This window comes from Aedes aegypti, chromosome 2, assembly GCF_002204515.2.
Source record: "Aedes aegypti strain LVP_AGWG chromosome 2, AaegL5.0 Primary Assembly, whole genome shotgun sequence".
NCBI lineage: Eukaryota > Metazoa > Arthropoda > Insecta > Diptera > Culicidae > Aedes > Aedes aegypti.
This window is the reverse complement of record NC_035108.1, coordinates 114,495,232-114,522,305: the sequence shown is the minus strand read 5'-3', so window position 1 is coordinate 114,522,305 and position 27,074 is coordinate 114,495,232. Positions and strand designations below refer to the sequence as shown.

The 27,074-nt window shown below is 32.5% G+C and overlaps 1 pseudogene across 1 annotated transcript; it reads left to right on the top strand.

Annotated features, from left to right (window-relative positions):
* Positions 1–22,189: 22,189 nt before the first annotated feature.
* Positions 22,190–24,276, top strand: LOC110675128 (annotated as a pseudogene). Its single transcript, XR_002499293.1, has 2 exons — positions 22,190–22,196; positions 22,958–24,276. The product of XR_002499293.1 is annotated as an NADH-ubiquinone oxidoreductase chain 1-like (transcript).
* The last annotated feature ends 2,798 nt before the right edge of the window (positions 24,277–27,074 follow it).

Here is a 27,074-nt window from a genome sequence, read left to right as displayed (position 1 = left end):
GGAGACTTGAACGTTCTTGTTGGCCAGGAGGAGGAGTTCAGACCGACGATTGGAAAGTTCAGTGCCCACCGGCTGACGAACGAGAACGGCCTACGACTGATAGATTTTGCCGCCTCCAAGAACATTCGTTGCACCTTCTTTCAGCACAGCCTCCCGTATCGGTACACTTGGAGATCTCCACAGCAGACAAAATCGCAAATCGACCTCGTTTTGATCGATGGACGGCAATTCTCCGATAGCCGACGTCAGTACCTATCGTGGCACTAACATCGACTCCGACCACTATCTGGTGATGGTGAAACTGCGCCCAAGACTATCCGATCATCAATGAAGCCCTCCTCGGTACAATCCAGCGTGACTGAAACAACTGGATGTCACCAATCTTGAGGACTGCTGGAGGATAGTCAAAGCAGCCATCAACAATACTGCCGAAGCATTAGCGGATATGTGGAACTGAGATCAAGAAACGATAGGCTCGACGAGGAGTGCCAGGAGGTTCTGAAAGAGAAGAATGCTGCTTGGGCTGCAATGCTGCAGCATGGTACGCGGCAAAACGTGGAACGATACAGACTGAAGCGGAAACAGCAAACCCGCCTATTCCGGGACAAAGAGCGCCACCTGGAAGAGCCGGGATAAGGATGGCAGCATCTTGACGGACGGACGCGAGGTGATTGAAAGGTGGAATCAGCATTACAGTGAACACCTGAGTAGCACAGAGAACACAGACACAGAAGATCAGGACAGCGAAGGCGATGGCTACGTCAGCACAGTGGACAGTGGAAACCAATCAGCTCCCACGATGGGTAAAGTTAAGGATGCCATTCAACAGCTCAAAAACAACAAGGCCGCTGGAAGGATAGTATCGGAGCCAAACTCATCAAGATGGAAAGGTTGGCCGCTTGTATGCATCGCCTGATAGTCAGAATCTGGAAAACGGAACAGCTAACGGAGAAGTGGAAGCAAGGCGTTATATGCCCTATCTACAAGAAGGGCGACAAACTGGAGTGTGAAAATTATCGTGTAATCACTATCCTAAACGCCGCTTACATAGTGCTATCCCAGATTCTCTTTCGTCGTCTATCACCTATAGCAAACAAATCCGCGGGAAGTTATCAAACAGGTTTCATCGACGGCCATTTGACAACATACCAGATTTTCTCCGTGCGGCAAACCCTCCAGAAATGCCGTGAGTACTAGGTCCCTACGCATCATTTTTGTTCATCGATTTTAAGGCGACATACGACAGTATTGACCGTGTAGAGCTATGGAAGATCATGGACGAGAACAGCTTTCCCGGGAACCTCACAAGATTGATTAAAGCAACGATAAACGGTGTGCAAAACTGCGTGAAGATCTCGGGCGAACACTCTAAATCGTTCGAGTCTCGGCGGGGACTACGACAAAGACTTCTGTGCCTGCTGTTCAATATAACGCTAGAGAGTGTCATTCAAAGAGCCGGGCTTAAACGTCTAGGCACCATTTTTTCGAGATCTGCACAAATAGTTTGCTTCGCGGACGACACACGCTATGTCTGAACCGGCGATTATAAAAATCGAATGTACATCGGATTTTTTCTCGCTAGAGATTAGTATTTGATCCATTATTTCATAATCGGAAGGTTTTAAAATATTCTTTCGGTGAAATTTTGATTTTTTACACTTTTCAGCTATTTTTCCTACTAGAACCCATGAAAACCTCGTTTTTCGGCGCATACAAAATGTATGGAAAAAATTTCACCGATAGAATATTTTAAAACCTTCCGATTATGAAAATATGGATCAAACACTGATCTCTAGCGAGAAAAAATCCGATGTACATTCGATTTTTATAATCGTCTGGTTCAGACATAGCGTGCGACATGGATATTGTTGGGAGTAAGCATGAAACGGTGGCAGATTTGTTCACTGGTCTGAAAAGCGAAGCACCAAGAGTCGGGTTTATGATGAATGCGTCGAAAACAAAGTACACTCCCGTGCAAAAGTTTGGGTTCACCCCCTCAAAAACATATAAAAGTGTTCTGTCCATATCTCTGTGATTACACGTCCAATTGAAACTCTTTAAGCCGCATTCGAAAGGCAAAGAGTTATTCTTACTTCGTATGTATTTTTCAAAACACATTTTTTGAATTTTGTATACTAATTTTTTACTTAAAGTTGTGACATTTTTCAAAAAACCCACTGAAAAATTATATTGAATTTCCTCAGCATTGGGTCGACCAAAATTTTAAATCAAAGTGTCATTAGAATCGTAATCTTATATTCTTTGAAGAAACCCCACGAAATTTTAGCGGAAAAATCTGGAAAGTATTCAAAATCAATGGAACAGTCAGTCAAGTCATCGTGCAAAAGTTTGGGTTCACCCCTCAGTATGATGCAAATCGTGCAAAAGTTTGGGTTCACCTGAGCCGCACGCACATCATTTTTGTCAATATCTCTGCCATTTTTCAACCGATTTTAATACAACTACCGAAAAGCTAAACATTACATATAATTTGCAATTGGATTAGATGGACAAATTGATGTGAAGATTTGCGAAAAAGTTACACGTCTTCTCAGTGAGAATCGAACTCACGACTCCCCGATCTCTAGTTGGGGCGCGTTAACCACTACGCCATGAGAGGACTCATGAACGCAGAAGTTAACCTGAATTCGATTTCAGCTCAATAATCACGTGGTCCTCTTTCGCAAAGTGCACCTCTTTCGGAAGAATTAGATGCCCATCCAAACACAACGCTTTCTATATATATCCAATGCCTAGCCCGAGAGCGCATTGTTTTTTAGGTATAGGAATAGCACACTACACTAGCCAGCAACTGCGCTGGCTGAGGTTTCTATTGTGTGGGCTTCCAATGGGTCGCGACGTTCTCAAACGACCGGTTACGGAACATGAGTCCGTTGCTCGATAAATACTTGTTTTAATTATGAATCGTGGTTTACGGCCAACCAGCCGAGTGGAAGTTTAACAACTACCGAAAAGCTAAACATTACATATAATTTGCAATTGGATTAGATGGACAAATTGATGTGAAGATTTGCGAAAAAGTTACACGTCTTCTCAGTGAGAATCGAACTCACGACTCCCCGATCTCTAGTTGGGGCGCGTTAACCACTACGCCATGAGAGGACTCATGAACGCAGAAGTTAACCTGAATTCGATTTCAGCTCAATAATCACGTGGTCCTCTTTCGCAAAGTGCACCTCTTTCGGAAGAATTAGATGCCCATCCAAACACAACGCTTTCTATATATATCCAATGCCTAGCCCGAGAGCGCATTGTTTTTTAGGTATAGGAATAGCACACTACACTAGCCAGCAACTGCGCTGGCTGAGGTTTCTATTGTGTGGGCTTCCAATGGGTCGCGACGTTCTCAAACGACCGGTTACGGAACATGAGTCCGTTGCTCGATAAATACTTGTTTTAATTATGAATCGTGGTTTACGGCCAACGATTTTAATAGTTTAAAGCTTTATTGAGCGCAAATAATGGCGTGTACATGATTGGTTTGAGATTTCACAGATTTAAGTCAGTTTAGGTGAACCCAAACTTTTGCACGATACACCATACTGAGGGGTGAACCCAAACTTTTGCACGATGACTAGACTGACTGTTTCATTGATTTTCAATACTTTTCAGATTTTTCCGCCAAAATTTCGTGGCGTTTCTTCAAAGAATATAAGTTTACGATTCTAATGACACTTTGATTGAAAATTTTGGTCGACCCAATCCTGAGGAAATTAGATATGATTTTTCAGTGTGTTTTTTGAAAAATGTCACAACTTTAAGTAAAAATTTAGTATACAAAGTTCAAAGAATGTTTTTGGAAAAAAACATACGAAGTAAGAATAACTCTTTGCCTTTCGAATGCGACTTAGAGAGTTTCAATTGGACGTGTAATCACAGAGATATGGACAGAACACTTTTGCATGTTTTTTAGGGGGTGAACCCAAACTTATGCACGGGAGTGTACATGCTGATAGGCGGAACTGAGCGCGACATGGCCCGCCTAGGAAGCAGTGTCAAGATAGACGGAGATACCTTTGAGGAGGTGGATGAGTTCATCTACATCGGATCATTGCTGACGGCTGACAACAATGTTAATCGGGAAATACGTAGGAAATCATCAGTGGAAGTCGTGGCTCCAGGAGACACGGCGATCAAGAAAGATTCACCCCCGCACAGAATGCACGACGTACAAAACGCTCATAAGACCGGTAGTCCTCTACGGGCATGAAACGTGAACTACACAGAAAGAAAAATCCATGTAAATTTCAGCGTAAAATCATGCACATAAAGGAAACGCCAGATATGTTGCAAATTTACATGTCACATCGTGTAAAATTACAATAACATCATGTAAGTTTCCGCTATACATCGTGTAATCTAGCATGGACTTTAATCGATTACGCGACAATTCGCATAAATTTACATGATGTTGATGTAATATTACACGATATGTAATGTAAATTCACATGGATTTTTCTGAGGGAACCCAGCAAGAATTTCTTACAGCAGAATCCAAAGGAATAGCTAGAGATATTCCTGGATTAATTGGTGCACTCTACCTAAAACATTGGGTTTGTTGGAATGCAGAGATATTTTTCTTGGGAAATTTTCCAATTTTTTTGTCTTGCTGTATCTTATTGCAGTGTTGAACATTTGTGTAATGTAATCCCATAGTAAGAAACCATGAATGATTATTTTGGAGAGTTCTCGTGCTTATGAGCTTTCGTACGAAAAAAAAACTGAAAATTAACCGTTTAATATTTCATAATTTTCAAAGATAATCTCACATTTCTACAAGCATGTTTCTCAAAATCTTTTTAGGCTCCAGAAACCACTGTGATCCAAGCATATGCATAGTGACGGATACACGGGCATGACTCCCCGACGACGAACGAGGAAATGAACGTGTGCATTCTTCGGGTGTGTTGTTGGTGCAGCAAACTTTAAAACACCCGCGCTGCCAACGAAAAACATCACACCGACGACACGTTGCAACCACTTGAGTCGCTTCATGCCCGTTTTTGTCCTCTACGCGATGTAGGTACCTTCAGCTCCTGGGGTGCTCGGAATGATGAACGAGGACACGAACGATGCAATGATGCAGACTTACTTTGCATAAAATTCATCTTTATGGTCGTCATGACGTGTTTGAGTGTTACTTCGTGATCAAATAATGAAAAATATTATTTTGTGCTTCACTTGTGCGTTGGCTGCTTTTGGGGTAAGGTGGAGTGTCGGAATGAAGGACGACGGAAGGATGCAGTTGAGGTTTTGAGATTTCCTGAATGAGGAACTGCAACCATAACGTCACGATCCGAGGAAGGGTGGTTTAACTGGAAGGAAGGAAATCGGAAGACAGCCACTTGTAAGAATGTGCATTCGTGTGAGTTTTGTTGGTGAGAAAATGGGGACTCACGATGTGGTGATGCTGTTTCATACTTGGAGTTTTCTGCGTTAGTGGAATTTCAATGAAATTGAATCAATTTGTGAACAATTCCAGGTTCGATTTTTCGTAGAATATTACCGTCGTCAACCGCAATCGTCTGCTGCAGTTAGCTTCATAGCATCAGCACTCATCCAATTTGGATCAGATTCCCGAGATCCGATTAAATTTTAACGTAGAGTACACTCTCTTTTTGCATTCGGCAGCCATGGATACCTCCAGCAAATGATGGTAGCAGCAAAAAAATCCGCATCCATTAAGTGGCAATCAGCTCCACAAGTCCCGGTCATTCAATTACCGGTCGATCCCACCACCACCACCATCACCAATGGATCATTGAAGGTAGTTTTTGTCAGTGCTCACCGCATCGAAACAAAGGCGCCACTGTATATGGGATTTAACATTGTGACAACATTGCTGTTCTGTCAAACACACAAGGCTACGGTGGCGCTATCTATGCTTTCCATAGCGGTCGTTTTGGTTATTTTAATGATCCATTGGATTCCTCATCCCGACTCTGTATGTCGGAGGCTGTAGGACGGACAGAGGACACAAACACATAAAATACAAACGAATTCACTCTCTGCACAAAACTGCGACACACATCCCCTGCCTTAAGGGTATGCGATAAAAAAACGAAATCGCATAACCAAAATATCGCCTCATTGGATTCCGCGGAATTTTACGGTATTTCGTTTTGAACGGTATTAGACGAAATCGTTGGAAATATTACACACCCTTACCCTTGCCTACATCATCTCGTAAGTGAAGCATACCAGCAGTGGGAGGAAATGACAGAGGATATGGAAAACGACTGCGCGGAGGAAAAACGAGAGTCTGGAAATCAACCGGCACCGGAATCAGCCAGCAGTAGCAACAAAACCCCACCACATCAGAGGGGGGAAAATGTACCGATATAAAAAAGAATCATAATCAGTCATCTGAAATAATTCGGACAAACAAGATAATTGAATTCAAACAAATTGAACAAATAGCCGAAATTAATCAATTATTGTGCGGCGCGGGCGTTGGCGTAGTTGTCTCCTAGTTATCTCTTTTCGGTCGTGTTCCGTCGTCTGGAGAGTCCTTGCGGTATGGGACTGGAAGCCTACGTGGACTCTGGCGACTGTTTTTTGGGGCCGACAGAAATGTGAGCTCCCCTTATTTCAATAGCGGCGATAGAGCTCTACATATGGGCAGCGGTGGTCCGGGTGCTTAGGAACAAGTGTGTCGATGATTTAATTCCATCCACTCGATGTCCTGCATTCGACTGAAGTTTGATCTAGTGTCGGAATATTGAATGAAGATTAAAACGGGACGAACGAGCAAATAGGTATTTCTGATTAATTAAATTCAACCCTTTCACTACTGCATAAGTGTTGCTTGCTTGTAGAATTTGATGATATAAAATCACATCTCTACTAGGGAACTCTTTTCATTGAAGTTTTGAACTTTATTTAATAGTTGAAATTTTTGATGGCCCCGTTTTCATTCATTTATGCATATGTCTAATGTATTTGTTAATTCAATAGTAGTTTACGGAACAAGTTGCAGAATGATGATTTTTACAGCACGTCGTATGTATGCTACGAGGCTTGCCGAGTAGGATAATTACGACGAATGCTGTAAAAATCGAGTTCTGCAACGAGTTACGTACATTATTTTGCAATTTCGTAGAAGACCACTTGAGGGTATCAGAAATTATATCGGAAAGCATTCACCATTCATTACGCAACTCAAAACAGTTGCGTAATGAGAAAGCGTTGCGTAATGAATCATTACAGCACTGGTATCAGTTGCGTAATTACTATTCCCGTACTGCATACTGCAGTGCAGGAAAGTAGGCCGTTTCATGACAGATTGGCGTGATTAAAAGCAGCCTATTACGATGAGAAATTGCAAAAAGTTATTTACATCAATCTGATTAACCATAAGAAGTTTCTCTCGTCTTATCTAATCCTTCTTAGCCAAATCCAGAGTCAAATTCACTTCTAGCAAAATCTAGAGAAATTTTCGGTTACCCAGGCAGGCTATTCAAGTCTTGTTCCATAAGGATAATGCCCCTTCAGGGATAATCTCATGGTAATATTTCGGAGGACTTAGGACATTTTGATAGTTCCACGGTTCTCTCTTCCATTCACTCAATTCGTTCCTGATTTTCCTGATGCCTCAGCAACGATGTATTACATCTTTAAAACCGGAATCAGCATAGGTTTTTGTACAACTACTGCTATGTTGCGTAACTCTGCGATAAGTTTCTGCCAATTTGACATTTCTACTGTGTCTCTGGAACAACTCGTTTTACACAATTGTCGGTTGAATCTCACCGGGGTTTTTGCACGTCTTTCTGTGTGGCAATGCATTCTACTTGTAGGGCTATCACGCAGGTGTTTTGCACAACTTGCTCTGGACACTCATGTCCTCGTTCACTACTCTAAGATGACTCATTCTACAGTTGGGCCAGCATCACGCTGGAGTCCTGCACGACTTCTACTGTGCAAGCTGATTTGTATGCCCAAGACGGTCCAACGATACCGGGTGGAGGATGACTTCAGGTTAACTGGTATCCCAAAAACAATTCATGATCAGTGCTACACGGCTTGGTCCCCGATGGTGGAGCTAACCTAGCCCGATACCGATGTCTAAAGTCGGCGATACTCACAGGCGATACTTACTTGTCAGGTGCCTAGGTCAGTCCTGCAATTCTGACGAAGGATTGAACCTTTTCCAATAGCGGACGACAGAATCAGAGTCAGAGTCAGCCAGAGTGATGCACACGGGGATCATTCCGGCGATAACGCACACTCTCTGCGGTAGGCACTCGCCACCCGGATAGCCATGAACAGGATCGTACCTGCCAGCTTTTATCTTTTGCGTTTGGTTCTCAACGCTGCAAGCCGTAACTCCGCAACTTAACACGGAGGATGATACGGTCGCCAGAAGACGTCTCGTACTGCTTCTTGGTCTTCCAATGTTGGGCATGATCCTAGCTAAAGTGTTAGCTCCCTTTTCGCTGGCATAGTCTACGTGGCTGCTCTAGGGTGCTTTGATGAGATTGCATGTCCCCCGACGTTGATCTAGAACTGATAAACCGCCTTGCAGTTGCTGACCAGCACCACCTCCGTTTTATAATGCGTCAACAGCAGCTTAACTCCAGTCATCCACGCTTCAATGATGTCTAGCGATTTCGCCGTCAGCATCTCCGCCTCATCCGCATTCTCACCAGTTATCGCAAGGACGACGTTATCTGCGAACTCGACAATCTAGACTCCATTAAGCAGTGTCAATGTCAGCACTCCATCGTACATCATATTCCACAGTGTTCGACCAAGTATGGATCCCTGTGCAACTTTCGCCGTTACTTTGGTTCACATCCGTCCCTGGTTCATGTCGTAAACCAGTACCCGTTTCTGAAAGTAGCGTTGCAAAACTTTACACAGATATTCTGGGACCCGTATTCTGTGTAGGGCTGGGCTGATGGCACTGTTGAACGCGTGGTTAACATCGTGGTGCACGCGATGACCATCCGAATAGCGTCTACCGTCGAAGTGTTTTCCCGGAATCCAAACTGAATTTTCGACAAGCCGTTCTCTCTTTCCGGAGGACGACCTTCTCCAAAAGTTTATTTAGCAAGCATATTGGTATATATGAAGCAGGATCTTCTTTCGGTTTTCTCGGTTTTGGCAGCAACACCAGCTTCTGCACCTTTAATCTGTCTGGGAAACAGCCTTCTGCTATACAGCTCTGCAACGCTGTCCTAAATATATCTGGGAACGCCAAGATCGCTGCTCTTAGCGCTTCGTTGGGGATACCATCTGGACTGGAAGCTTTGTTCAGCTTCAATACTATCGCAACTTGGATATCGGCTTTTCTTTGTCTACTTGAGCGTATGGTGTAAGCGGCCATGCGGTGGGAGCATGCTGAGGAAAGAAACCGTCCACTATCAACTTCAGTTTGCCGGGGCACATTTCAGCTGGTGTTACTGGGCCCTTGATCTTCGCCAGCACTACTCGATAGCGTTGTAACTCCTTGTAGTCTCAGTTCGATTTACCCTTCGCTATCTCCCATTCGAACAACGCGGCTTTGGCCAGCTGGTAGATCACCTTACGCTCTTACATACTGGATTCCGATCTAGCTCTTATGGCTCTTAAAATGGCTGTACGGAGGGTACTGGGTCTGTCGTTCGACCAGTATGCAGGAAGCCGCTGGTTCCTTGGCTTCAATTTATAGCTGCGGCATAGCTGCGTTACACGCTCTTGCCAACGCTTCTGTCAGCTATCCTGCAGCCATGTTTGGAGCACTACCTCACTCCACGGCCCAAGCATGGAAGTCTCCTGCACATCCAACATCTGAGTGTACTGCTCCAGTGTCCATCCGGGGGGGAGGGGGGCTGTCATAACAGCTGCACACGAAGATTCCGGTAGTTTTGATGAGCACGAAACCCTCGTAAGAGCGTTCGACTACTTCTTGGGTGAAGAATCGGGCCATTACTTGGATTTTCGTCGTTTCTTCTCTGTCTACTACCAAATTGCCAGTTATCGGGAGTCAGAGTCAGAGCCTTAGCGAAGTTAGATGTAAGGTACCCCGGGGCAAGTGAGAATCCGGGGTAAGTGGGGCGTTTCGTCATAGCTCAACTAGGAAAAGTTTTTCATGGAGGTATTCTTCTAGAAAGTTGAAGATACAATGACAAGGAATGTATTTAGTACTAAACATATTGTTATTTTTATTACCATGTGGTTCATGTAACAGTTGTCAGTTCAGCGCCATTTTCAACTTGCACGATAAATTGTGACACGTTTCACGTCTTGCATTGACTCGCAAAAAATAAATGTGTTTTGAATCGAATTTCCATCAGTAAGCTATAATTTTTAGTATTATTACAAGCTGCTATTGATAAACCAGTATTTTGTTTTCATTTCATATGAAATTTTCGATGATCTATCTTACCCCAAAATATATTAGTACCTGGGGTAAGTGAGACCTATCAAAACAAAAACCAGAATCAAAACTTTTCGTATACGTTTCATACATTTTGCTAGAGAGTAGCACTAAAACATTCAAACAAATGATTTTTATCAAAAAAGATCAACCTCAAATTACTTAATTGCATAAGAGGGAGAAGAAAAGTCTTATTATTCTTTATTTTTTAATTAATTTTTTATTTTTGAAATACGACTTCGAAATTGAACAAACACACAGCTGAAATTTGAAATGCATCATGAGAACGATTACTTTTCTATGTTATTTGAACTTTATTTGTTACTTCTACCAAATTAAGTAGTGATGGAAAACAATTCCATCCCATAAGGTGTTTTTCTGCCATGCATATAAATAATAACAAAACATATTTATAATGTCGTCAATTATTGATTGGTTATGTGCTACATTTTAATTAACAACTAATAAATGATATATTTTAAACATGTTTTTTTTTAATTTCTTTATTAGTATCATTCCAAACATTACATTCATTTCTTATATCTAGGTGTTCTGTGTTATTAGACAACACTATCATCCTAATTTGGTAAAACAAATTTAAGATTTTATTAACATTTTGTTAACAATATATTACATTTCATTTGCCGTAGCAGTTCAGATTTTTTACAGGTGAGTTGATTTCACCTGCTTATAAGAGAAAAAAAAAAACGCTTTGAATATACTTAACCTAACTTAACCTAAACATATAACGCATTAATCGTGGCAATAGAAGATTGTAACGATTTTTGCCTGAAAATATTTATTATTTTATTTGACATTTGTTCCAATGTTTCAACATTGGATATTCTATGTAACTCATTGGTACTATACCAGGGAGGAAGCCTCAGAATCATTTTCAAAATTTTATTTTGAATTCTCTGCAGAGCTTTCTTCCTGGTATTACAACAGCTAGTCCATATTGGTACAGCATACAACATGGCTGGCCTGAAAATTTGTTTCAATATCAAAAGCTTGTTCTTAAGACAAAGTTTTGATTTTCTATTAATAAGGAGATAGAGACATTTTACATATTTATTACATTTGGCTTGAATACCCTCAATGTGATTTTTGAAAGTTAAATTCTTATCTAGCATGAGCCCTAGATACTTAACTTCATCTGACCAATTTATTGGAACCCCTCTCATAGTGACAACATGTCTACTTGAAGGTTTCAAATAAAGAGCTTTTGGTTTATGTGGGAATATTATTAGTTGAGTTTTGGAAGCATTAGGAGAAATCTTCCATTTTTACAAGTATGAAGAAAAAATATCCAAACTTTTTTGCAATCGACTACAGATGACACGCAGGCTTCGTCCTTTGGCGGAGAGGCCTGTGTCATCCGCAAACAAAGATTTTTGACATCCCTGAGGTAACTCAGGTAAGTCAGATGTGAAAATATTGTATAATATTGGTCCCAAAATGCTGCCTTGAGGAACACCAGCTCTTACAGGAAGTCTTTCAGATCTGGAGTTCTGATTATTAACCTGAAGTGTACGATTTGACAGATAACTTTGAATTATTCTAACAATGTATGTTGGAAAATTGAAGTTTTTTAATTTTACAATCAAACCTTCATGCCAAACACTGTCGAATGCTTTTTCTATGTCTAGAAGAGCAAGACCAGTAGAATAGCCTTCAGATTTGTTGGAACGGATCAAATTTGTTACACGTAAAAGTTGATGAGTGGTCGAATGTCCATGGCGGAATCCGAACTGTTCATTGGCAAAAATTGAATTTTCGTTGATGTGGGCCATCATTCTGTTCAAAATAACCTTTTCAAAAAGTTTAGTGACGGAGGAAAGCAAACTGATTGGACGATAGCTAGAAGCTTCTGCAGGATTTTTGTCTGGTTTTAAAATTGGAACAACCTTAGCATTTTTCCATTTGTCAGGAAAATATGCTAATTGAAAACATTTGTTAAATATATCAACTAAAAATGATAAGCTACTTTCTGGAAGTTTCTTGATGAGGATGTAGAAAATTCAATCATCGCCAGGAGCTTTCATGTTTTTGAATTTTTTAATAATAGTTCTCACTTCTTCCAAATCAGTCTCCCAGGCATTTTCAAAAAAAGTTCTCTTGATTGAGAATATTTTCGAACTCCTGAGTAACTTCATTTTCAATTGGACTAGTAAGTCCTAAATTAAAATTGTGCGCACTTTCAAACTGCATAGCAAGTTTTTGAGCTTTTTCGCAATTAGGGTGCCGGTACCAATGGTTGTAATGTACCAGTAGATTGGACTATGGAATAAAACGTTCATTTTTCGATAAAAACGACATGCGCTATTTTTGGTGGATAGATCGCATCTAGTTTAGTCGATTTGCCAAATTTCAGCTTTTTATTTTATCAAAAAGTCATATAAAAATAAAGTTTATGTATAAAATTGGCTTCCTTGCACCAATAGTTGCCGTCGTGTTCCAATAGTGGATCAACGGTTGGAAGCAGTTTTTAAAATGGATGTATAAAAATGAAGAAAAGTTCCAGAGATGATATTTATGGTTTATTCGAAAGATATTAGTTGTTGTTCTAAGGGAAAAATGTTAAACCTATGTAAAAATTTACCATTTTGTTTAAAATTCCTTAAATCATTCCCGAACGTCTACTACTGGAGCACTAGCGCAACTACTGGAACACGTGTACCAATAGTGGCTCAAGCGATTTTATGTTGAAAAATAAGTTTTATCACTCTTTTTATATTTTTTCCATATAGTAGAGGTTAAAATCTTTCTGTTGACGCCAAAAGATCTCTGTTAGGGCTTTTCGTTATTTTGTTATGATTTTTTATAGCTTAGGTAGTCCACTAATGGCACCGGCACCCTAGTTAGTAATAATTTGTTTTCCTCTTTCAATGCCGGTATTGGCTTCTGAGGTTTTTTCAAGATTTTAGATAATTTCCAAAAGGGCTTAGAGCCAGGGTCCAATTGAGAAATTTTATTTTCAAAATTTTTGTTTCTTAATTGTTCTCAAACGTTTCTTGATTTCTTTCTGCAAATCCTGCCATATAATTTTCATAGCAGGATCGCGAGTGCGTTGAAATTGCCTTCTCCTCACGTTTTTAAGACGGATCAAGAGTTTAAAATCATCGTCTATAATCACGGATTCAAATTTTACTTCACATTTTGGAATTGCAATGCTTCTGGCTTCAACAATGGAATTTGTTAAAGTTTCAAGAGCATTGTCAATATCATGTTTAGTTTCTAAAGAAATGTTAACATCAAGATTAGAGTCAACATACGTTTTATATATATTCCAGTCGGCTCGTAAATAATTGAAAGTGGAGCTGATAGGATTGAGAATCGCTTCTTGGGATATTTGAAATGTAACAGGGACATGATCAGAATCAAAATCAGCATGAGTAATCAGTTGGCTACAAAGATGACTAGAGTCGGTTAAGACCAAATCAATCGTAGATGGATTTCTAGAAGAGGAAAAACATGTGGGGCTATCAGGGTATTGAATTGAGAAATATCCTGAAGAGCACTCATCAAATAAAATTCTGCCGTTGGAATTACTTTGAGAATTATTCCATGACCGATGTTTGGCATTAAAGTCACCAATGACAAAAAATTTTGACTTATTGCGAGTCAATTTTCGCAGGTCAGTTTGGAGCAAATTAACTTGCTGTCCAGAGCATTGAAAAGGCAAATAGGCAGCTATGAAAGTATATTTACCAAACTGTGTTTCAACAGTTGATGTTTTATACGCCTATGAATGATGATTGCAACTCCCCCACATGCACCATCAAGGCGATCATTACGATACACAAAAAAGTTAGGATCTCTTTTGAGTTTAGATCCAGGTTTTAAATACGTTTCGGTAATAACTGCTATATGCACGTTATTAACCGTAAGAAAATTAAACAGCTCGTCCTCTTTACCATTCAGAGAACGAGCATTCCAATTTAAAATATTTAAATTATTATTTGGATCCATTAGAAAAACGTAATCCAATAACAATTTGATTTGTAAATTTTACACCTACTTGGACTGCTTCAGTCATAGCTTTGAACATTGCATCAATCATTAGATTCAATTGTCCAGTTAGAAAATTAAAATCAGAGGCAGACATGTCATGTGATTTCCCATTAGAATTTCCGGTAGACGAAGAAGCGGAATTACCTGTGGCGGTAGAGTTTTTTCCATTTGATTTGAAACAAGTGGAATGGGTACCCATGGATCTAACAGGGGAGGAGCTAGGGGCGGGACAGCTTTTGCTTTCGAGCAAACTCTTGAGTAAGATTCAGAGCAACTCTGAGTAACTCTCGTTACTTGTTTCATGTGCGCTTAGCAACCCGTTATTGTGTGGAAACTTTTCCGTCAATATTGTGTCTTGTGTGTTTACGAAAACAAGGAAATTTTTCCCTTGATTCGCGTAGGGATATTACGATAGAAAACCGTGAAAAACATTATTACACTAAACATAGCATTGAAATTTGTGAACTCCGAGCTGTTAGTCTGCAGTTTATTAATACCTGTGCAATAGGCCCATATGAAAACCGAGCCCCAAGGCATTTACTGGGACGAAAGAAGCAAATTCCTGTTCCAAAAATGCTATCAGAGCCATATGCTCAAAATTGATTTGTATAGGACAAGTTACGTCCCGTTTTAGACTTGAAAACTTTTTGTAAGAAACGTTTTGCAACTCAATGGGCGTTTGACAAGCCTCTAAAAGCAGAAATCCACTGTAAACCTAAACGATTCGATGCCTCAATTACAGCATCATTCATATGATCAACTTTCAATGGAATCTATCGTTTTATTTATTTTTTTTTTTAAATCTTTATTTGAGTGTATTTTAACGCACGAGGGCTAGTTCTACACTTTCGTCAATATCTATCGTTTTAGTATGCTATCCAAAAGTTTTTTCTTTGCTCAATGAGAAATGACAATACACAAGACATGCGCCAACATTTTGAAACAAATTGATAAGATTTTTTAATGTGTTCTCGATTAACCATTATCAATAATTAGCACAACTCTATTGCCACAATTTTCATCAAACGAATTAGCTTAATAAAGGATATTTCCTCCTGCTTTCATGGAATTACTAATATTAGACCGCCACCAGACGTTGCTCATTTTGGCTGCAGTGAAAAATAATTCTAAAACGGGAGATACATTTGATCTATAGTAAATTATTTTCCAGTGAGACATCCAAGTTCCGAATACCGTCGAATTTATCCTTGGGGTCTGAAATGGAAAATTTCAATTCTATGTAACAGGAGAATTATTGACTTATAGAACGCACGATTGATGTCAGTTGTTTTTCAGATCCAAGCAATCGTTAGTTGTTTTGAGCAATATGCGAGTAACTCAAGCTTGCTCTGAGTTCAAAGTGCTGCTCTGTGCAAAGCTGTCCCACCCCTAGGGGAGGAGTTCAAATTTCCTGCTACGATATCGGCAAAGGATTTACCGTGGGTAGAAACAATCGAAATTGAAAGATTCGAACGGCTACCCGACGGATTAAAATTAGTTTGTGAATGAACATGATTATGATCTTCTTGATGGGTATGATTCATGATCAAGCGATCGTTAACTGAAAAATTAGCATTGTTCGATACTCTACCAGGCAAATTCCGGAAACGACCGTTATCGTAACGGATATTATCTTTCATCTGTCTGGCACGAGCCTCAATGACCCTTTTGCGTGAAGGACAATTTCAAAAATTGGACTTATGGTTAGCCCCGCAATTACAGCATATGAATTTGGTGGTATCTTCCTTCACTGGACAGACGTCTTTGGCGTGAGAAGAACCTCCGCAAATCATGCATTTAGCATCCATGCGACAATTTTTTGTACCATGACCCCACTTTTGGCACCGACGGCACTGAGTGGGGTTCTGGTAATTTCCGCCAGGTTTCTGGAAATGTTCCCATGTCACACGGACATCGAACAAAAGTTTTGCTTTTTCTAAAGCTTTAATATTATTTAGTTCTTTTTTGTTAAAGTGAACTAAATAAAATTCTTGAGAAAGCCCTTTCCAGATTGGGTTCTCTTTTTCATAATGATTACTTGGACTGGGGAAAATCCAAGTAAATCATTTATTCCATTTTTGATCTCTTCAGGTGACTTATAGTCACTTGAGAGACCTTTCAAGACAACTTTGAACAAACGTTCAGTTTTGTCGTCATAAGTAAAAAAATTGTGCTTCTTCTCTTCAAGATGTCTGAGAAGAAGTTCAAGATCTTTAATAGTTTCCGGCAAAACGCGACAGTCTCCTTTCTTTGCGATTTGGAAAGAAACCTTGATTCCCCTAATGGAGTTCAAGATCTCCTACCTAAATCCCGCAAATTCGGAACAACTGACCACGATAGGCGGCACTCTTTGCTTCCTCACTTGAATCAAAGAGCCTGGGCTAGAGGCTGCTTCGATTTGGTGTTCGGAAAATTTGTCTAGAGCATCGAACTGATTGCTCATTTCGATACAATTATTCATTTCACCCTTGGAAGAAAGTTCGCATTCCGGGGAAACGTCCTTTCTTCCATTCTTGCCACGTGTAGTGACAGTTTTAAAACCCACTTTTTTGGAAGGAAGTAGTGAATTCAGAGATTCACCCTTCCTTTTGTTTGTTGTTGATACCATGTTCAATTAATGAACGAAAGAAGACGTGACCTTCGAAAGGTTTTTTCCCAAGACGGTGTCCAAGAAGGATTACCACCGCTAGCTTTCGCCAACGGGTCCAACGAAAAATCGAAGGCACGGGTCCAAACAAGAATCGTAAAGGGATCAATAGTAGAAAAAATAGTACTGAAAAGTACTGTTTTAGTAGCACTGAAAAGTACCGTTTTGAATTTTAGCACTGAAAAGTACTGTTTTATTGCTTTAGGTAGTTTTTAAGAAAACTTCCAAGAGCAGAGAGAATTCGTGTACGCATATTAGAAATATATTCTTTTTAATCAAACTTTATATTCAATAATGATATTAGACTGCAATTCTAAAGGAATAATTAAAAAAATATTAAAGTTTAAGAATTAAAAGATTAATACAAATATTTTCAGCTTTGAAGGCTATTAGTTTATTTAACTTAAATTCTTATTATAAGATTAAATAAATTAATGTAATAATTAATAATCCTATAATAGAAATAAAATTTATAGTTAAAATTAAAGTTAAATTATTATTAGAATAAGAATTTATTAATATTCATGAATTTTTATTGTAATTAATAAATACTATAAGATATTCGTAAATAATAGTATAAAGTAATTAAAGTTAAACAAACAGCAATAAATAAAAGAAATAATTGATTTATTTCTACTAAATTTTGGATAACTAGTCATTTAGGTAAAAATCCTAAAAATGGAGGTAATCCTCCTAAAGATAAAAGATTTAAAAATATAAAGAATTTAATGTAAGGATTTATTATTGAAAAATTAAAAATTTGGTTAAAATGAAATAATTTAAAATTATTAAATATTAAAATAATAGATATAGATAAAATTGAATATAATAAAAAATAAGTTAGTCATAAAAGTTCGTTATTTATTATAGCTATTAATATTCAACCAATATGATTAATTGATGAAAAAGCTATTAATTTACGTAAAGATGTTTGGTTTAATCCTCCTAGAGCCCCAATAATTATTGAAAGTAAAATTGTAAAATAAAAAAAATTAATATTTAAATTATAGGAAATAAGTATTAAAGGAGCGATTTTCTGTCAAGTTATTAAAATTAAACCATTAATTCAATTTAATCCTTCTATAACTCCTGGGAATCAAAAATGAAAAGGAGCTGCTCCTCTTTTTAATAATAAAGTAGATAAAATTAATAAATTATTAAAATTATTATTTATTATTCAATTTTCATTAAAAAATATTATTATTAAAATAATAGCAAATAATAAAATTGAAGAAGCGAAAGCTTGAGTTAAAAAATATTTTAGACTACTTTCTGAAGTTATTAGATTTTTTTTTCCTTCATTTATTAAGGGGATAAATGAAAGTAAATTAATTTCTAATCCTATTCAAGCTCCTAATCAGGAATTAGATGAAATGGTAATTAAAGTTCCTGAAATTAATATAATAAAAAAAATATTATTAGAGATTTTTTTAATTAAAAAGAAAAGGAATATAACCTTTATAAGTGGGGTATGAACCCAATAGCTTAATTAGCTTATCTTTTTATAAGAGTTATTTTTATATAGAGATATATATATTATTTATATTTTAGTGTACGATGCACAAAAGTTTTTGAAGCTTTTGGAAATAGTTTAATTCTATTAAATATAATTTAATGAATAAAGCATAAACTTTATGATTTACCCTATCAACGTAACCCTTTTCGTCAGGCAATTCATTTTGTAATTATATGTAAAAAAAAATGAATGGTTCTAAATTATAATTTTTAAATAAATTAACATTTAATTAAAATATAAATTATAATATAAATTTTTATATTATAATTAAATATTTATATAAATTATAATATAAATTTTTATATTATAATTAAATATTTATATAAATTATAATATAAAATTTTATATTATAATTAAATATTTAAATTATAATTTATATTAATATAAATAATTTAATAATATATTTATATATATAAATAATAAAATATTTATTTAAATATATAAATATATCTCAATGAAAACATAATTATGGTTCTTATAATAATAATAGAAAATCATTTATATAATTATGGGTCCTAAATGAAGAAAAAAAATAAACAACTTAATATATAATAAATTTATATTAATATAAAATAGATTTATATAAATTATTGATTAATTATAAGCATAATTAATTAAATATATATTATATATATAAATATAAAATTTTATATATATATATATATATTATATATTAATATATTTAATTTATAAATAAATATTATTTATTTATTAATTAATTAATAAATATATATATATATATATATATATATATATATAAATTATTTATATTAATTTATTTTATAAATTATTTATTAATATAAATAAATTTATATATTTAATATAAAATTTTATATTAAAAAAAAAAAAATTAAGGGAAAACTAAAAATATTTAATAATTATAGTAAATATTTATTAATAATTATATTATATAATTATAAAAATATTATATATTATAATTATTAAAATGGGATTAAACTAATAAAATTTTATATTAATTAATTTTATAAAATTAATAATTTTGTAAATTTTTAAGTTTTATTAATTTTATACTATTTTAAAAATAATAATTAATTGATATAAAATTATTTATAATAAATAAATAAATATAAAAATATTTAAGGGGTATTTTTACATAAAATTTAATTTAGTGAGGATTGAACTAATAAAATTTTATATTAATTAATTTTATAAAATTAATAATTTTGTAAATTTTTAAGTTTTATTAATTTTATGCTATTTTAAAAATAATAATTAATTGATATAAAATTATTTATAATAAATAAATATAAAAATATTTAATGGGTATTTTTACATAAAATTTAATTTAGTGAGGATTGAACTAATAAAATTTTATATTAATTAATTTTATAAAATTAATAATTTTGTAAATTTTTAAGTTTTATTAATTTTATGCTATTTTAAAAATAATAATTAATTGATATAAAATTATTTATAATAAATAAATATAAAAATATTTAAGGGGTATTTTTATATAAAATTTAATCTAGTGAGGATTGAACTAATAAAATTTTATATTAATTAATTTTATAAAATTAATAATTTTGTAAATTTTTAAGTTTTATTAATTTTATATTACCGTTTTGTCTCAAATTCCGAACAGACTCATATTCCGAACACTCGCTTTTTGTATGGAGATTTGGTTGAAATGTTTCGCTGAAATATGTCACCAAATAACAAGGAAATGGCAGTTGATTGCAATTCAATTTTATCGTTTCCAATATAATTTATATCGCGGGAGAAGTGATGATTCTCTAGTTTGAGACCAGTAGAATCAGCTCAGATAAATTTATTTGCGAAATTATTCATTTGAATACGATTTATTCGTGCTGTTCGGAATTTGAATCAAGGTGTTCGGAATATGAGACAGAATCAACACAGTGTTCGGCATTTGAATCAAAATGTTGTTCCATACTTTCACGTAAAAACAATACTAAAACTAATTAAATCAACATTATTATCAGTACACCCACCAGCTAACAGTTAGGCTATGTGAAGAAATTAAAATTTACACAAATATCAACTAATTTATGCCAGTCAGATGCATTTGAAGTCACTGCTGGCCTTAAGTGTTCGGAATATGAGTCAAAACGGTATTTTAGGAATAATAATTATATTTTTTAATATTTATATCAATAAATATTATTTTATTTTGGTTAATATTTTTATTATTATTTTATTTTACATGTAAATTTTTGTATGAATTGTTTTAATTTTTAAAAAATTATAATAATTAATTTATTCGCAGTAATTGATATTAATTAAAAAAGAAATTTGGTATTAGTAATAATATATAGTATTGGTAAAATTTGTGCCGGCTACCGCGGTTATACAAATAATGCAAGTAAAAATTTTTAGTATTAGTTAAATTATAAATTTTTATAATATAAATATAAATTTATTAGGTGAAATTTTTAAATTTATTAATTTATTATTTTAAAAAATAATTTAAGCTATAAACTTTTTGTAATAAACTAGGATTAGATACCCTATTATTAAAAATAAATATTAAAATGCTAAAGTAGTATTAGTTATATTCTTAAAATTTAAAAAATTTGGCGGTGTTTTAGTCTATTTAGAGGAATCTGTCCTGTAATTGATAATTCACATTGAACCTTACTTAAATTTGTTTAATTTGTATATCGTCGTCATCAGAATATGTTATAAGATTTAATTTTCTTAATATTTTATTAAATAAAATGTCAGATCAAGGTGCAGTTTATGTTTAAGTAGAGATGGATTACAATAAATTTATTTAAATGAATAATTTTTTGAAACAAAAATTTGAAGGTGGATTTAATAGTAATATAAAATAGATTATTTATATGATTTTAGCTCTAAAACATGTACATATCGCCCATCGTTCTTATTTTTAAAATAAGATAAGTTGTAACATAGTAGATGTACTGGAAAGTGTATCTAGAAAGACAATTTAAAGCTTAATTAGTAAAGTATTTCATTTACATTGAAAAGAAATTTGTGCAAATCAATTTAAATTGATTAAATTTTATTTATTATTTTTTTTTTTAATTTAATTAATAAAAATAATTTTAATAATTTTAGTTTTAGTATTTTTTAAAGAAATAAATAATTTTAATAATAGTATATTTGTATTGTAAAAGAAAATTGAAATAATTTGAAAAATTTTTATTTAAAAAGAAAATTTAATTTATTGTACCTTGTGTATCAGGGTTTATTAATTAATTAATTATTATATTAATTTTTCTCGAATTTTAAAGATTTAATTATATATAAAAGTTACTGTGGAATAATTATTTTAAATATATAATTAGAAATGAAATGTTAATCGTTTTAAAATATATCTAGTTTTTTAAGAAATAAATTTAATTTAGATTTATAAATTAAAAATTTTATTTATATAATATTTTTATTTTATAAAATTAATATTTTAAGGGATTAGCTTTAAAATAAATTTTTAAATTTTTAATAAAATATTTAATAAATGTAAGCTTAAAAATAGTTATCATTAATAAATTTGTTATAATTTATTTTAAAATTTTTATTATTTATTGTTAAATTAAATTATTTATTAAAATATAAATTTTAATGATAATAATTTATAAATTATGATAAAATTAGTATATTTAATTTATATAAATTATTTAAAATGAAAGGTTTAAATAAGGAATTCGGCAAATTATATATTCACCTGTTTATCAAAAACATGTCTTTTTGAATTTAATTTAAAGTCTAACCTGCCCACTGATAAATTATTAAAGGGCCGCAGTATTTTGACTGTGCGAAGGTAGCATAATCAGTAGTCTTTTAATTGAAGGCTTGTATGAATGGTTGAATGAGATATATACTGTCTTTTTTAAATTTTTATAGAATTTTATTTTTTAATTAAAAAGTTAAAATGTAATTAAAAGACGAGAAGACCCTATAGATCTTTATTTTTGTTAATTATAAATTAAAAAGAATAATTAAATTTATATTTTAATAAAAAATTTTACTGGGGTGGTATTAAAATTTAAAAAACTTTTATTTTTAATTTACATTAATTTATGAATATTTGATCCAGTTATATTGATTAAAAAATTAAGTTACCTTAGGGATAACAGCGTAATTTTTTTTAGAGTTCTTATCGACAAAAAAGATTGCGACCTCGATGTTGGATTAAGAGTTATTTTTAGGTGTAGAAGTTTAAAGTTTAGGTCTGTTCGACCTTTGAATTCTTACATGATCTGAGTTCAAACCGGCGTAAGCCAGGTTGGTTTCTATCTTTAATTAATTATTATATTATAGTACGAAAGGACCTAATATAAAAAATATAAATTTTAAATTTATGAATTATATTGATATTTAATAAACTATTTTGGCAGATTAGTGCAATAAATTTAGAATTTATTTATATAATTTAATTAATTATAAATAGTATTGTTTTATATAGATTATTTATTATCATTGATTGGAAGTTTATTATTGGTAATTTGTGTAATAGTAGGGGTGGCTTTTTTAACTTTATTAGAGCGGAAAGTTTTAGGATATATTCAAATTCGTAAAGGACCTAATAAAGTAGGATTTATAGGGTTATTACAACCTTTTAGTGATGCTGTAAAGTTATTTACTAAGGAACAAACTTATCCTTTATTATCTAATTATATTTTTTATTATTTTTCTCCTATTTTTTCTTTATTTTTGTCTTTATTAATTTGAATAAGTATACCTTATTTAATTAAATTATATTCTTTTAATTTAGGAGTTTTATTTTTTTTATGTATTACTAGATTAGGAGTTTATACTGTAATAGTGGCGGGGTGATCTTCTAATTCTAATTATGCTTTATTAGGAGGATTACGTGCTGTTGCACAAACTATTTCTTATGAAGTTAGATTGGCTTTAATTTTATTAAGATTTATTTTTTTAATTGGAAATTATAATTTTTTGAATTTTTTTATATATCAGAAATATAAATGATTTATTGTATTTTGTTTTCCTTTAGGTCTTGTTTGATTTGCATCTTGTTTAGCTGAAACTAATCGTACTCCTTTTGATTTTGCTGAAGGGGAGTCTGAGTTAGTTTCAGGATTTAATGTAGAATATAGAAGAGGGGGGTTTGCTTTAATTTTTTTAGCTGAATATTCTAGTATTTTATTTATAAGTATGTTATTTAGAGTAATTTTTTTAGGTAGAGATATTTATAGAATTTTATTTTTTTTTTAAATTGACTATTATTTCTTTTTTTTTTATTTGGGTTCGAGGGACTCTACCTCGGTTTCGGTATGATAAATTAATATATTTAGCTTGAAAGAGTTTTTTACCGATGTCTTTAAATTATTTATTTTTTTTATTGGGGTAAAAATTTTTATTTTATCTATATTATTTTAATGAATAATTTTTAGTATAAAATTAAATGATTAGAAGGCTTGACTTCTTTCTTATGTTTTCAAGACATATGCTATAAAAGCTTATTAATTAATTTAATAATTTATCTCAATATTTTGATATTAAAGGATTAATAATAAAATAAGAAAAATATAATACTGTTAGAATTTGTCCTGTTAAAACATAAGGATCTTCAACAGGGCGAGCTCCAATTCAAGTTAAAAGGGAAGCTACAATTACTATATTTCAAAATAAAATTTGATTTAAAGGATAGAATTGTAATCCTCGGAATTTACTAGTATGAGTAAATGGGAGAATTATTAAAATTGCAATAGATAAAACTAATGCAATTACTCCTCCTAATTTATTTGGAATAGAACGTAAAATTGCATAAGCAAATAGAAAATATCATTCTGGTTGAATATGGACAGGAGTAACTAATGGGTTAGCTGGAATAAAATTTTCTGGATCTATTAGTAAGTAATTGAATTTTCAAATAAATCCAATTAAAATTCATATAAAAATGATAAATCCAACAATATCCTTGTAAACAAAATAAGGGTGAAAGGGAATTTTATCTACATTTGAATTTAATCCTAATGGATTATTTGATCCTGTTTGGTGTAAAAATAATAGATGGATTATAGTTAAAGCTAATACAATGAAAGGTAAAATAAAATGAAATGTAAAGAATCGTGTTAAAGTAGCATTATCAACAGCGAATCCTCCTCAAATTCATTGAACTAAATCTGTACCTAAATAAGGTACAGCAGATAAAAGATTAGTAATTACTGTGGCTCCTCAGAATGATATTTGTCCTCAAGGTAGAACATACCCTAAAAATCCTGTTGCTATTACTATAAATAAAATAATTACCCCAATTATTCATGTTGGGATATATAAATATGAATTATAATAAACTCCTCGTCCTACATGAATAAATAAACAAGCGAAAAAAAAGAAGCTCCATTAGCATGACAAATTCGTAGGAATCAACCGTTATTAACATCACGATAAATATGATTTACTCTATTAAAAGCTGTTTCAATATCAGCAGTATAGTGTATTGCTAAGAATAATCCTGTTAAAATTTGAATGATTAAACATAATCCTAATAAAGAACCAAAATTTCATCAAGCAGAAATATTGGAAGGAGCCGGGAGATCGACAAGAGCATTATTTGCTATTTTTAATAAAGGGTGGGTTTTTCGTAATGATTTAGACATAAATTAATTTATTGGGCGTAAGGGCCCATAATTTTTTTTGTAATTTTTACTGTTACTAATAAAGTTAAAAATAAATAATTAATTAATAATAAAGTAATTAAATTAGTTGGAAAGTTATATATTTTATTTAATGAAATTAAGTCTTCTATTATTAAAGAATTTGTAGAAAATAAATTATTTATTTCATTATTATTAATAAATATTCTAATAATTGACTTATCAAAAAAAAAAAGAAAACACAATAAATATTAAGATTATACTTAAAGATAAAAAAATAGTTTTATAGATAATGAAAATATTTCATTAGATGAAAGAGAAGTAACATAAATGAATAAAACTAGTATTCCTCCTATAAAAATTAAAAATAAAACATAAGAAAATCAAAATGTTTTTACGAATATACCAGTTAACAGAGAAGTTAGAAATGTTTGAATTAAAAGTATTAATCCTATAGCTAAGGGATGTTTTATTTGTATAAAGATAAAACTAGTAATTAAAGAAATTAATATAATTAATGTTATAATATCAAGAAATAGTTTATAATAAAATATTAACTTTGGGAGTTAATGAAAAGGAAGTATCTTTTTTCTTGAAGTTTTAAAAAAAATAATTTTTATTTTTAGTTTACAAGACTAATGTTTTTTTTAAACTATTAAAACTAATGATAAATTTATATATATATTATTTAATAATTATTATATTTATTTTTGGAAGTATTGTTTTTATTTCTAGTCGTAAGCATTTACTTTGTACTTTATTGAGATTAGAATTTATAGTATTAATATTATTTATATTACTATTTTTGTATTTAAATTTTATAAATTATGAAAGTTACTTTAGTATATTTTTTTTAACTTTTTGTGTTTGTGAAGGGGTTCTAGGGCTATCTATTTTAGTTTCTATAATTCGAACTCATGGTAATGATTATTTTCAGAGTTTTTCTATTTTACAATGTTAAAATTTATTTTTATAATTATATTTATTTTTTTTTATTTTTAAAAAAAAATATTTATTGAATGGTTCAAAATTTAATTTTTTTAGCTACTTGTTTATTTATAATTAAAATTAGTTCTAATTATTATTTTTGTGATATTTCTTATTATTTTGGTATAGATATAATTTCTTATGGATTAATTTTATTAAGTTTTTGAATTTGTGGTTTAATATTAATAGCTAGAGAAGGGGTAGTTCGTTATAATAATTATGTTAATTTATTTTTATTTATAATTGTTTTTTTACTTTTAATATTAATTTTTACTTTTAGTTCTATAAGTATATTTATATTTTATTTATTTTTTGAAAGAAGTCTAATTCCAACTTTATTTTTAATTTTAGGTTGAGGTTATCAACCTGAACGTTTACAGGCGGGGATTTATTTATTATTTTATACTTTATTGGCTTCGTTGCCGTTATTAATTGGTATTTTTTATATTAAAAATGATAATTATACAATAAATTTTGTTATATTAAGTTATAAAAATTTATATAATTTAGATTTTTTATATTTATGTATAATTTTTGCTTTTTTAGTAAAAATACCAATATTTTTAGTTCATTTATGACTACCAAAGGCTCATGTAGAAGCTCCTGTTTCAGGGTCTATAATTTTGGCAGGTGTTTTATTAAAATTAGGAGGGTATGGTTTATTACGAGTGTTTTCTTTAATACAAGTTTTAGGTATAAAATTTAATTATATTTGAATTAGTATTAGTTTAATTGGGGGAGTTTTAGTTAGTTTAATTTGTTTATGACAAATAGATTTAAAGGCTTTAATTGCTTATTCTTCGGTCGCTCATATAGGGATTGTATTAAGAGGATTAATAACAATAACTTATTGGGGGTTAAATGGATCATATACTTTAATAATTGCTCATGGGTTATGTTCTTCCGGGTTATTTTGTTTGGCTAATATTTCTTATGAACGAATAGGAAGACGAAGTT